The sequence below is a fragment of the Phoenix dactylifera genome, chromosome 8 (genome assembly GCF_051530095.1).
Source record: "Phoenix dactylifera cultivar Ajwa chromosome 8, Ajwa_hap1_PhDact_Kaust_v1.1, whole genome shotgun sequence".
Lineage (NCBI taxonomy): Eukaryota > Viridiplantae > Streptophyta > Magnoliopsida > Arecales > Arecaceae > Phoenix > Phoenix dactylifera.
This window is the reverse complement of record NC_143197.1, coordinates 26,144,507-26,158,779: the sequence shown is the minus strand read 5'-3', so window position 1 is coordinate 26,158,779 and position 14,273 is coordinate 26,144,507.

The window sequence follows — 14,273 nt, the reverse complement described above, 5'->3', positions numbered from 1 at the left end:
CAATACTTTCGGAGATCACGCCGGATTCTGGTGTCTGGCATCGGAGGTGGGAGCCGGATGCAATCCCGACTCTCAATCTCCATGAGGATTTCAGCCCGAGGAGCATTGAGGGGAGTATACTTTTCATACCTCCCTTCGGGTGCACGGGCCTGCAGCGGGAGCCTCGGGCGGAGTGGTGACCTCTGCTGTGGCGGTCCTCTCAACCGGGGTGGACTCTTCGATCGGGGCGGATTCTTAGCTTGTCGCGGAGACGGGCTTCTGGGCTGGCCGCGCTCCTCACGACGTCTCTTCTTGGGGTTTTGCTCGGTCCCGCCCCGCCTAACCGCCACGGCCTCTTCTGCCTTGGCATACTTCCGCGCCCGAGCGAACATCTCAGTGAGGTCCGCAGGAAAATTCTTCTCGATCGAGAAGAGGAATCTGTAGGACCGGGCTCCAGTCTTTAGTGCTGACATTGCGATGGACTGGTCAAGCTCCCGGACCTCCCATGTTGCGGCGGTGAATCGGTCCAAGTACTCTTTGAAGGATTCTCCCTCCTTTTGTTTAATGTCTAGGAGGGAGTCGGATGTCCGCCGCTGGGGTTGGCTGGCAGCAAAGTTGCCAGCAAATTGTCTGCCAAGCTGCTCAAAGGAAGAGACAGTACTCGGCTTCAGCCCGGTAAACCAAAGCCGGGCTGGTCCTCGGAGTGTCGCCGGGAAAGCTTTGCACATCATGGCCTCCGAGGCTCCTTGTAGGGCCATTAAGACCTGGTAACTCTCCAGGTGGTCAAGGGAATCAGCCTTGCCATTGTAGGGCTCCACCTGGGGCATCTTGAACCGTAGCGGAACCGGTTCATCTTCAATCTCCGGGGAGAAGGGCGACTTCGTAGTAAACTCAAAGTCGTCATCACGCTCCGATTTCCTGCCATGGAGTGCCTGGATTTGGCGCTCCAGCTTCTCGACCTTCTTGTCGAGTTCATCATTCTGGAGGATCGCTGCAGCGGTTCGTTCGAGCGCAGGTTGCCCTGGAACCAACTCAGCTTCTGAAGGCTGTGGCCAGCCTCCGTAGCCTCTGGCTGGGTGCTTTCTCCAGAGGGAGGCCTGGACTTGGGAGTCCTGACCTCGAAGGGGAAGTCCGCTTGTAGGAGGCTCCGGTTGAGCTGGAGCCGGAGGAGGCGGTGCCGTTGGGATGCCCCTGGGTTGCAAGCTTTGGACAGCGGTAGCCAAGGCTTGCACTTGTTGCACCAGGGCATCAAACTGCTCCGGCCGAACTTGAGGGGTTGACTCGGCCGGAGGTGGTGAGTTCCGGACGGAATGCTCAGGACTGGGTGGAGGACGTCGAGAGGCGTTGGAAGCCCTTTTGCTTCTTAGCTTCATGGCAGCGAACTCGGGCCCTTCCTCTAGCGCCAACTGTTGCTGGAAATTGGACCCGGGGGCTGCCGCGAAGCCGGGAAAGGAGGAGCTCCGCAGCCGGAAGGGTGGTGGTCGGCGGCGCGCCGACTGGTGACGTCCTCCTGGAGGGGTGTAAGTCCTGCAAAAAGCCGGTGGCCGGGCTCCTCGGCGCCGGCCCTCCGATGCTTAAGTCAGAGGGGGGCAGATATGTGGAGAGAGCAAGGAAGAGAGTATATGGAGAAGACAGCAGGAATATTTGGATAAGATGAAGAAGATGAAGAGGATGATGTCCTCTCTTGTGTCTGTGCTGTTTGCTTCTTTTTACCCGGTCCAGGAGGGTTCTGTCCCGGGCCCCCTCCTTTTCCCCCCAGGTTTTCTTTTATAGAAGGATTTTTGTTACCTGGAAGGTGACAGGAGGTTTGTCCTCTTTTGTAATAATTGGGCACGATTTGGCCCATTAATGGCGTAGTAGAGAACGGGACCGAATCAGACCGAAATCAGGGAGTTGTCACGGTCGATCGGACCTGTTGGAGTGGTTGAACCGCCGGCCGTGGTGGGCCTGGGGTCCGTGGATGGTAAGTGCATTTATTACCGAATGAACCGGCAGTCAGGGAGAGCCATACGCTCTGATGGTTCAGTGATCCGGAGATCGTCTTGGGCCGTGCTCATTAAATGACTGAGTGCATCGGAGACTTGAGGGAGTCTCATGCATTAATGGCAGGTCGTGCCGAATACCTGCGGAGATCTTATGCCTTGATGGCTGGGAGATAGTGGCAGGTTGTAGTAGAGTCGCGTGTATAGCCGCCAGGCCTTTCGAGAAAGTTAGGCGGAGAGGAGTATTAGTGAAGGCATCGGCTCGGCAAGGGTGCCGAGCCGAGCCGGTCGCCCATAGGGGCGCCCTGTGGCGGGGTTGCTTCGAGTACTCCTGGTCGGCGCCCTTTGGGCGAACACCTTCTAGCCGAGCGCCTCTATTTGGCGCTCTCTAGTCAGCGCTTTCTAGTTGAGCGCTTCTCTGGTCGGCGTCCGCTGGTCGGCTGTTCCTATCCGAGCATCTCTACTTGGTTATTTTGATTGGGCGCCTCTTGGCGCTCTCTCTGGTCGGCGCCCTTTAGTCGAGCGTCTTCCTGGTCGGCATTCTTTGGCCGAGCGCCTTTCCGGTCGGCGCTCTCTAGCCGAGCGCCTCCGTGGCGGTATGATTTGGGGTTTTTCCCCCAACACATCTCAATACATAAATTAATTAACAAATGGCAAGTGAACATAAGATAGATATATAGAGGCGGTTCCTCATATGCTCCCCCCATATCTAACAAGGGAGAGATAAAGGATGATTAGGTTTTATCATAAGAGAGTTCTAGTAAAAGCAACCCTCACAAATGCAGTCGAGAAGCCATGTCATTTGTAGGCATAATACAAATAATAATGCATGAAAATGTGAAGGAGAACAATAGAATTTTGGCCTTTCATGGACAATCAACCAAAATTTCGGTGCTGAAATTTCTGATGGATTCATGGACTAGGAAACCCGTTTGAGCATAGGCCTTGTCAACCCAACACCACCAAGTCCGAATCCTATAGGAATTAAAAAAAAAAAAAAGGGCTATCAAAAGGCCCATAGACTTGGATTTAGGGTAGGGCTTTGGCAAGATATTTAGAGGATGAGGGCTAGGTTGGTCAACATGTCCGATCCTGCAAGATATTCCTAAATGAATATCTAAACAGGCCCTTCATGTTGTCTTGAGCTTTTCTCTTAAGACTTGTTTGGTTCGCGGAAAGCATTTTCTCTCCTAGGAATATAATTTCTGGAAACAAATTCGTAGGAAGAGCATGCCTAGCAAAGTACTTTAGGCATGTTTGGTTGACCAAAAGAAAGTGACAAATTTCCAAAGTGCTTATATTTGGTTGGCCATCCACTTTCCTATGAAAGTTATATATAATTCCTATTATGCCCTTAATAAAAATTAGGTCTTTAATGCTTCTTTAATGTTGAAGGGTCTTTTTGTGAAAAAGTAAAAATGGAGTGATTCCCGCCTCATGGGAAAGACTTTCCTATGAAATGTAGGAATCATATTCCCATGGGAATACAAATTTTCCATCTCTCTCCTTTGAAAACTCCAACCAAACAAGAGGCATCTCATTACTTTCTCGTTGACCACACTTTCCTCCTTTCTTTTCCCGTGAACCAAACGAGCCCTTAAGCTCAAGCATTATCCTTTTCTTTGCTTTTTTTTTTTATTGATGTTGTCCTTTTCTAGAGGTTTTCAAACAGTAATTTCGACTCTTTAAGAAATAACCCGAATTGATGGAATAGAGTTCAAATCCTCTACTACTAGGGACTAGAAAATCCAGATCAGTTGCTTACTAGTTTGTGCACCGATCAACTGCCGATAATTGAACATGATAGATATATGGATGGTAGGACTGCATATCCTTCCCTGTTTGATCACTTAATGCTAAGTTCTATGAGGAAAAGTGAACCATTAAACTACACCGAACTCGAATTTATAGGAAATGATCAGCTGTTCAAATAACTCTTTACTCCCAACGTTTTAGTTCCTTAAAATAACTCAGGATAAAAATTGTTGCTGGAAATTGGACCCGGGGGCCGCCGCGAAGCCGGGGAAGGAGGAGCTCCGCTGCTACAGGGGGCGGACGGCGGTGCGCCGGCCGGCTGCGTCCTCCACTGCGGGGGGGTGTGCAAGTCCTGCAAGGAAAACCGGTGGCCGGGCTCCCCGGCGCCGGCCCTCCGATGCCTAAGTCAGAGGGGGCAAGTATGTGGAGAGAGCAGGGAAGAGAGTATATGGAGAAGGCAGCAAGAATATTTTTTCCCCCCCACCCCTTGGTTCTCCCAGCTTCCCTTTTATAGGTGGGGATTACGTTACCTGGGAGGTAACCGGGGGATTTGTCCCTGTCTGTGATAATTGGGCACGATTTGGCCCATTTATGGCATAGTGGAGAACAGGGCCGAATCAGACCGGAATCAGGGAGTTGTCACGGTCGATCGGACCTGTTGGAGTGGTTGAACCGCCGGCCGTAGCGGGCCTGGGGTCTGTGGATGGTAAGTGCATTTATTACTGAATGAACCGGCGATCAGGTAGAGCCATGCGCTCTGATGGTTCAGTGATCCGGAGATCGTCTTGGGCCGTGTTCATTAAATGACTGAGTGCATCGGAGACTTGAGAGAGTCTCGTGCATTAATGGCAGGTCGTGCCGAATACCTGCGAAGATCTTATGCCTTGATGGCTTGGAGATAGTGGCAGGTCGCAAGCCGTAGGAGTTGTCAGTCCCTTGGACTTTAGGCGGAGGTTGAACATTTGGTTAAGGCATCGGCTCGGCAAGAGTGCCGAGCCGAGCTGGTCGCCCAATGGGGCGCCCTGTGGCGGGGTTGCTTCAAGTACTCCTGGTCGGCGCCCTTTAGGCGAGCACCTTCTAGCAGAGCGCCTTGGCGCTGTCTTTGGTCGGCACTTTCTAACCGAGCAGCTTTGGGTGGGGCACCTCTTGGCGCGCGCTCTGGTCGACGCCCTCTAGTCGAGCGCCTTTCTGGTCGGCACCCTTTGGCCGAGCAGCTTTCCGGTCGGCGCTCTTCGGCCGAGTGGCTTTCCGGTTGGCACTTCTTGGCCGAGCAGCTTTCCGGTCGGCGCTCTTCGGCCGAGCGCCTCTGTGGATATATGACTTAGGGTTTTTCTCCTAACACTACCCCCCGACTTCCGAGCTCCAGTTGGCTATCAGCTGGAGCGCGGGAAGTAGCTTTAATTGGGTCATCACGAATTCCGAAAATTTTGATTTACTGTGCGTTTTGAATTATCGAACGCTTCGAGGTGCCTTTAATAGGCGGCGTCTCTTCTTTCCCGAAGAGCCTCATTATTGGGACACCTTTTGCGAAGCGTCCTCGCGTCGTGGGCTCATGATGGGGCCGCACGATCTTCGATTGCGGATGCGTTTCCGCACGATCCGATGGGGCGCTTCGACATTCGAAGTGCTAGCCCTAATTAAATGCGTCGTTCTGTCTTTTAGGCCGACACGTGTTATCATCTAACCAGGACGCAGCGCTTTCTTCGCTGATCCGGGCCGTTGGGGAGGTCTATATAAACTCTCCCCCGGCCCCCCTGTCCTCTTTCTATTGCCTTCTGCTTCCAGCTTCCTATTCTCCCAGCCTTCCTCAAACCGAAGTCCCTTTTCTCCGGCATCTTTCCCAGGTCCCCCTTCTTTTTGATTTCCCTCTCTTGTAATGGGTTCTTTGCCTAGCGAAGTAGTATCCACCATGAGTGTCCTGGAGGTCGAGATGACCGAAGAGTGGTTTTTTCCTCTTCACGGGTTCCATTTGGAACCTGCCAGGCGAAGGGATCGGGTAACCGATCCTCCGGTAGGCCGGATCGGAGTGCACTCGGAGTCACTCTGGGCCGGCCTCCGATTTCCTCTTCACAGCTTTGTGAATGAGTTGCTGGCGGTATGCCAGTTGGTCCCGGCGCAACTCACTCCAAACGCTTGGAGGGCAGTGATGGGTTTCCTATCACTGTGTTTACTACAGGGGATTCCTACCTCTGTCAACGTCTTCCGGCGACTTTTTATTTTTAAGTCGAATCCGGGAGACGGGGAGTGGCTCTACATCGCCCTCCGGGTGGGTCGTCCACTTTTTCATGGTGCCCCCTCATCCATTCATGGTTGGAAGGAGAAATTCTTCTTCCTGGGTTCCGAACGGTCCTGGGGGTTTGACCCCAGGTGGAGGCCGGCCCAACTTAAATCCATCAACAGGCTCCCCCAGCTTTCTCCGCGTGAGCAGGAGATCTTCGATACCATCCGCAGCCTTGGGGACGGGATTTTGCTGAACGGCCTCATTAGCGAGGACGCCCTGGTGAACGTGGGCTTGAGCTCGGCACGTCCTCAGGGTAAGGATAGTTACAGCAACTTCTTATTTCCTTATTGTTCTAATGTTCTAATTTTGCTCATCTTTGCAGACATCGCAAAAATGGTGACCAAGAGCGAAGTCCTTTACGCCCGCTTCCAAAAGAGGGCGGCCGAACTCTCAGGAGAACCGACCGAGCCGAGGAAGAAAGCAAAGACCTCGGCGAAGACCTCGACGACCACAACCGTTGAGGCGCGCGCTTCTCACCCCGTGCGCCCTGAGGCTGGTCGGGGAGAGGGCGTGGGCTCTGGCGGAGCCACGATGGCACCTCCGTGTCCGGTGCCGATTTCGCAAGTCCCTGGTCGGCGGGAAGCTCCAAATTCCGACCAGGGAGGGAGGACCTCAACAGATCTGGCGCTCGCACGCCCCACCTCTACCACGCAGCGGTCCGGTCAGTCGTCTACTCGACCCCAATTCCCCAGCTCTGAGCCGGGGAATAGCCAAGAAGCAACGGGGTCGGCCGCACCCAGGCCAGCTGAGGCCGGTCTGGCGAGTTCTTCGGGTCCTCAGGAGCGGGTGCCTTACGCTCCTGGATGGGCTGTTTTTGAGGGCGACTCGGCCCTCGATAATGTACAAGTGGCGCGCGAAGTTCTTCGGGTCGCGCTGCTCTCGGCCGACCAGGCCAAAATTCGGTCCATGAACTACGGCGAGTTCATGGACTCTGCTATTTGCTCTTCCATCCGAGTAAGTCAGCTTTTATCTCTGTGCAAATTTGTGTTTCGGCTTAAGACTGTTTCTTACATGTCCCTCTTGCAGCGCCTCCACGAGACCGAGACGATGATTCACATCATCCAGGACTATCGGGACCGGGCCCGAAGGCATCAAAGGGGGCGTGAGGAGGCCGAAACAAAGTTCCTCGCGTCTGAGGCCGAGCAGAAAGTGCTTCAAGCGAAGCTAGGGGCGGCCGAAGACGAGGTTCGGACTCTGGTCGCCGAACTTGAAGAGGAGAAGGGCGCGCACTCTTTGACTAGGTCCGAAGTGCGCGCCGCGGAGGCCTGCCGGACGGAGGCCGAATCGTCGCTCGCTATACGCGAGCAGGAGGTGGGGGAGGCTCGAATAAAGGTCCGAGATCTCGAGATCCGTCTACTTGACGTGCAATCTCTGCTCGCGGATCGCGAAAGAGAAATAAAGATTTTGGAGCGGAAGGCCGCCTACCATGAGGCTCGGGAGAAGGAGGCCCGGGAGCAGGCCCAGGACGCCGTCAAGCTCTTCCGTGAATCGGAAGAGTTTCGCAACTTGATGGAAGAGGAAGGCGTCAATGGTCTCATCCAGGGCTTCAAGGACTTCCGCAATCAGTTGCGGCGACTTCTCCCAGATTTCGACCTTAGCCTGCTTCAACCAGGCGCTGGGGTCGAAAACCCAGAAGCGGAGGCGGAGGTAGAGGTTCCAACCTCTGGCGGGACCGACCAGGAGGGTCAAGCTGAAGAAGGCGAGATCGTTCTCGAGGTCACCGAGGCAGCTCCTAAAGCCACCGTGGGGGCCTCGGCCGCAGAAGAGCCAGCTGTTCCTGAAGTCGCCGGGCCTGAGCCCTTTGTGTAGTTTCCCCTTTTTCCTATCTTCTTTTTTCTTTTTGTAAGCCGGAGCGGCCTCTATACTTTGTTAAGGCCGGGTCCGAGCTCTTGTACTAGGCCTCCGGGCTTTTTGAAATGAATATTCATGTGTGGAAACTTGTCTATTGTAGCTTAGGTTTCTCTGCTCGGATCTATTTTAGGTTCCGAGGATATGGGCTCTAGGGCCTGAGCTTAAGTTTTGGCTTGCCGAGCTCCATTGCTCGGTTCTCCGACCAATGGTATAGCAACGCATAGATAATGTAAAAAACATTAAATAAACGGGTACCTTGCACAGTATGCGTCCATGCGCCGAGGCGACTGAGGACGCTTCTCTGCTCGGACTCCGTTCTTCGAGGACGTCGGCAGAGAAATCCAGAAGCAGAATAGATAATGTAAAAAACATTAAATAAATGGGTACCTTGTACCGTATGCGTCCATGCGCCGAGGCGACTGAGGACGCTTCTCTGCTCGGACTCCGTTCTTCGAGGACGTCGGCAGAGAAATCCAGAAGCAGAATAGATAATGTAAAAAACATTAAATAAATGGGTACCTTGTACCGTATGCGTCCATGCGCCGAGGCGACTGAGGACGCTTCTCTGCTCGGACTCCGTTCTTCGAGGACGTCGGCAGAGAAATCCAGAAGCAGAATAGATAATGTAAAAAATATTAAATAAATGGGTACCTTGTACCGTATACGTCCATGCGCCGAGGCGACTGAGGACGCTTCTCTGCTCGGACTCCGTTCTTCGAGGACGTCGGCAGAGAAATCCAGAAGCAGAATAGATAATGTAAAAAACATTAAATAAATGGGTACCTTGTACCGTGTGCGTCCATGCGCCGAGGCGACTGAGGACGCTTCTCTGCTCGGACTCCGTTCTTCGAGGACGTCGGCAGAGAAATCCAGAAGCAGAATAGATAATGTAAAAAACATTAAATAAATGGGTACCTTGTACCGTATGCGTCCATGCGCCGAGGCGACTGAGGACGCTTCTCTGCTCGGACTCCGTTCTTCGAGGACGTCGGCAGAGAAATCCAGAAGCAGAATAGATAATGTAAAAAATATTAAATAAATGGGTACCTTGTACCGTATGCGTCCATGCGCCGAGGCGACTGAGGACGCTTCTCTGCTCGGACTCCGTTCTTGTACCGTATGCGTCCATGCGCCGAGGCGACTGAGGACGCTTCTCTGCTCGGACTCCGTTCTTCGAGGACGTCGGCAGAGAAATCCAGAAATGGAATAGCGGGCCGAGCTCGTTGGCTGAAGCCGGTAAAGAATGAGCCGAGCTCGCTTGGCCAATAAAGACAACATCCCAACGTATCGGGGCATCCCGGCCGAGGTCGGGGTAGGAGCACGAGCCGAGCTCGTCCGGTCAGAGGACCGCTACTCAATAGTCGATGGAGCACGAGCCGAGCTCGTCTGGTCAGAGAGGACCGCTACTCAATAGTCGATGGAGCACGAGCCGAGCTCGTCCGGTCAGAGAGGACCGCTACTCAATAATCGATGGAGCACGAGCCGAGCTCGTCCGGTCAGAGAACCGCTACTCAATAGTCGATGGAGCACGAGCCGAGCTCGTCCGGTCAGAGAGGACCGCTACTCAATAATCGATGGAGCACGAGCCAAGCTCGTCCGGTTAGAGGACCGCTACTCATAGTTGATGGAGCACGAGCCGAGCTCGTCCGGTCAGAGAGGACCGCTACTCATATCTCGACGTCTCGAGCTTCCCGGTAACCGGGGCATCCCGACGTCTCGGGGCATCCTGACCGTGGCCAGGTAGGAGAACGAGCCGAGCTCGTTGGTTGATGGAGAGCGCACCACGAACTCACGGACATCTTCAGGGAGTCCACGCAGGTACTCCATCATCCCGAGGCATCGGGGCATCCCAACCGTGGTCAGGGAAGAAGAATAAACCTGATGCCATGAGATAATCAGGAAAATTGGTGAGCTCGGAATAAGTTCGCAAACCATCAGTTTATTGTAAAATGAAATTCACAGAATGAAATTCAATGGTTGAATAATGGGGAACCCCTTAGGGCTCTACTGGTGGTACACGCGGAGATTTTCAGAGCTCCAGCTCCGCGGAATGGGAGTCCCATCTAGAGACTCCAATTGATAAGTTCCGGGTCGGCGAATGCGCGTGACTCGGTATGGTCCTTCCCAATTCGGGGCCAGCTTCCCTCGCTCAGTTGGTCGGGAGGTTTCAGCTCTTCTTAGGACAAGGTCCCCTGGTCTGAAAGATTTGACTTTGACCCTGGCGTTGTAGTACTGAGCTGTCTTTTGCTGGTACCTCGCCATACGCACTCGGGCGACCTCCCTTGTTTTCTCGATCAGGTCGAGGTTGCCTCTGAGCTGCGAAGAGTTGGAGCTAGCATCGTGGTGCTCGACTCTTGGAGAGGGGAGCCCAATCTCTAGTGGAATGACGGCCTCCGTCCCATATGTTAGGTTGAAGGGAGTCTCGCCGGTGGGGACGCGGAACGTAGTCCGGTAAGCCCACAGGACATTGTATAGGTCTTCGACCCATTGTCCTTTGGATTTGTCAAGCCTGGTTTTGAGACCCTGCAAAATAGTACGATTTGTTACCTCGGTTTCTCCGTTTGTTTGAGGGTGCGCGACCGAGGTGAAGCGATGGTCAATGCCAAGCTCGGAGCAGAACTCTCTAAAATAGATGTTGTCGAACTGGCGACCGTTGTCAGAGATAAGGATGCGGGGAAGCCCGAATCTGCAAATGATGGACTTCCAGACGAAATCCCGCATCTTCTGCTCGGTGATCCGGGCGAGGGGCTCGGCTTCTACCCACTTTGTGAAGTAGTCGATGGAGACGACCAGGAACTTCCTTTGCCCGGTGGCCAGTGGAAATGGCCCTAGAATGTCAATTCTCCACTGGGCAAAGGGCCAAGGGGAGCTGATAGAAGTCAAAAGAGCCGAGGGCCGGCGCTGAACGTTGGCGTTCCTTTGGCACCGGTCGCATCTCTTGACGAAATCCATAGCATCCTTCTGGAGTGTCGGCCAATAATACCCTTGGCGCAGAATTTTATGGGCCAAGGCTCGTCCTCCCAGATGGTTTCCACAAATTCCTTCGTGGACTTCGCGCAGGGCATAATTAGCTTCCGTTGGGCGAAGGCATCTGAGAAGGGGAGAGGTGAAGGATTTCCGATAGAGCTTTCCCTCGTATAGTATGTATCGAGTGGCGAGGCGCTTGATTCGGCGAGTCTCTCGTACATCAGCAGGGAGAGTTTCGTCTTGCAGATAGCTGATGAGTCCATCCATCCAGCTTGGCTCGAGCTCGGTGCAGAGGGTCTGCTCGGTCTCGTCCGTGCTGGGCTTTTGGAGATATTCCAGGACTGCCCCTTTGGGAAGCTCGCTCATGCGAGAGGACGCCAGCTTTGATAGCTGGTCGGCCCTGAGATTCTCCGACCTGGCAATATGTTGAATGTGGAAAGAGTCCAAGGTCGAGGCGAGATCCCGTACCTTCTGGAGATACTTCTGCATGGTCGGGTCTCTAGCTTCGAAGTCGCCCACAATTTGGTTGACGACGAGCTGGGAATCACTGAAGGCCTTCAAGTCCTTCACTCCTAGCTCTTTGGCTAGCTTAAGCCCGGCGACGAGCGCTTCATACTCCGCCATATTATTGGAAGCAGAAAACTCGAGGCGCAGGGCCTGCTCGGCGACCACCCCCTCCGGGCTGGTGAGAATAAATCCTGCTCCACTACCCCCCGAGTTTGAAGAGCCATCGACATGTAGAGCCCATGTAAAACTCGGGGTCTGCTCCAGCGGTGGCTCAGGTTCAGGCTTGACCTCATCTGGTATAGTGCACTCGGCCATAAAGTCTGCGAGTGCTTGTGCTTTGATCGCCTGTCTGGGCCGGTACTCAATGTCGAATTCCCCGAGCTCAATGGCCCATTTAGTGATCCGACCCGCACGATCCGATCTTTGCAGGATCTGCTTGATCGGTTGGTCAGTCAGCACGGCCACTGTGTGAGCTTGGAAGTAGGGTCGGAGCCTCCGAGCTGAGATGACCAAAGCATAGGCGGTCTTCTCAAGCTTGGAGTATCGGGTCTCAGCATCCCTTAAGACCCGGCTGGTGTAATACACCGGTTTCTGAAGTTTTCCCTCCTCTCGGACCAGGACCGAGCTTACTGCTACAGGGGAGACAGCTAAATACAAGTAGAGGAGCTCACCCTGTTGAGGCTTCGTGAGTAGGGGAGGGGAAGCCAGCAGGTGCTTGAGCTCTTCAAAAGATTGCTGGCACTCGTCCGACCACAAAAAGTTCTTCGGCTTCTTGAGGGCTGCAAAGAATGGAAGGCAGCGCTCGGCCGAGCGGGAGATAAACCTCCCGAGGGCTGCCACTCGGCCCGTGAGCCGCTGTACCTCCTTGACCGTCCTGGGAGGCGTCATCCTTTGGAGGGCTCGGATCTTCTCTGGATTGGCCTCGATTCCTCGTTGTGTAATGATGAAGCCGAGGAATTTGCCGGAGGTGACCCCGAATGCACATTTAGCTGGGTTGAGCTTCATCTGGTACTTTCGGAGTGTGGAGAATGCTTCATTGAGGTCGGCTATGTGGTCTTGCGCCGCCTTGCTTTTCACCAGCATGTCATCCACGTAGACCTCCATGTTTCGGCCTATTTGGTCTTTGAAGATCCGGCTGACCAGCCTTTGATAAGTCGCCCCGGCATTTTTTAGACCGAATGGCATCACTTTGTAGCAGTAGGTTCCCCCGTCGGTGATGAAGGCTGTCTTTTCCTCGTCTTCTGGCGCCATGCGGATCTGGTTATATCCGAAAAAGGCGTCCATGAATGCCAGCAGCTCGTGACCCGAGGTGGAGTCCACGAGCTGGTCTATGCTAGGAAGTGGAAAGCTGTCCTTCGGGCAGGCTTTATTCAGGTCGGTGTAGTCCACGCACATACGCCACTTTCCGCTAGCTTTTTTGACGAGGACCACATTGGCGAGCCATTCCGGGTAGGATATCTCCCGGATGAAGCCGGCTTCAAGGAGCTTACCGACCTCCTCGGCTGCTGCTCGTTGTCGTTCAGGGGCGGCGCCTCGCTTCTTTTGTCGCACGGGCTTGCAGGTCGGCTTTACCTGAAGCCGGTGGACCATGACCTCCGGGTTTATTCCCGGCATGTCTATAGGCGACCAGGCGAAGACATCCATATTGTCCCGTAGGAAGTTGACGAGGTGACTCCTCCCGTTTTCGCCAAGGCCAGAGCCGATCTGCACGGTTAGCCCGGGAAAGTTCTCTCGCAAGGGAACTTGAATTAACAACTCACCAGGCTCTACCCGCTCTTTCTGGGGGTTGACCCGTGCCTCCATAGCTTCAGTTGAGGGCTGGTCAGTCGTTGGGGCGGGCACCTCGGCTGGTCGTCTTGCCTCGTGGGTCGCTAGGTAGCATCGCCTTGCCACCATTTGGTCCCCTCGGACTTCACCGACTCCCTGGCTGGTGGGGAATCGCATCAGCAGGTGGTGAGTTGAGACCGCTGCTCGGAGGGCGTTGAGTCCTGGCCTTCCAAGGATGGCGTTGTAAACCGAGGGCAGGCGTATCACAAGGAAGCTCATACCCACGGTACTTTCACGAGGGGCGAGCCCGGCTGTGACCAGAAGGTCGATCTCGCCCTCTACTGGGACTGAATCCCCAGTGAATCCAACTAGCGGAGCATTCATCCTCCGTAGCTGTTCTTTTGTCATTCCCATCTTACAATAAGCATCAAAATACAAAACATTCGCCGAGCTTCCATTATCAACCAGGATGCGTTTTACATCAAATTTATTTATGATCATGGAGATGACCATGGCATCATCATGGGGAGTTTCGACTCCTTCTAGATCGTCGTCTGAGAAGGAGATAGCTTCAGATGTGCGCGGGCGCTTCGAGGAGGCTCCTTCCCCTGAGGTTTCTCCAGCCGAGGTCCCTCCTCGGATAGTGTTGATGACGCCGGCGATGGGCCTGTTGGCATTGGAACCTTCAGGCTGTGCTGTTCCTTCGGCTGGCTTCTTCCCTTCGCGCCGGCCTTGCACAAACCGATCGAGCACCCCTCGGCGAATGAGTGCTTCGATCTCATTTCGGAGCTGATAACAATCCTCGGTATCATGGCCGTGATCCCGGTGAAAACGGCAATACTTCCGGAGATCACGCCGGATTCTGGTGTCTGGCTTTGGAGGGGGGAGCCGGATGCAATCCCGATTCTCAATCTCCATGAGGATTTCAGCCCGAGGAGCATTGAGGGGAGTATACTTTTCATACCTCCCTTCAGGTGCACGGGCCTGCAGTGGGAACCTCGGGCGGAGTGACCTCTGCTACGGCGGTCCTCTCAACCGGGGTGGACTCTTCGGGCGGGGCGGATTCTTAACTCGTCGTGGAGACGAGCTTCTGGGTCGGCCGCGTTCCTCGCGGCGCCTCTTCTTGGGATTCTGCTCGGTTCCACCCCGCCTAACTGCCACGGCCTCTTCTGCCTTGGCATACT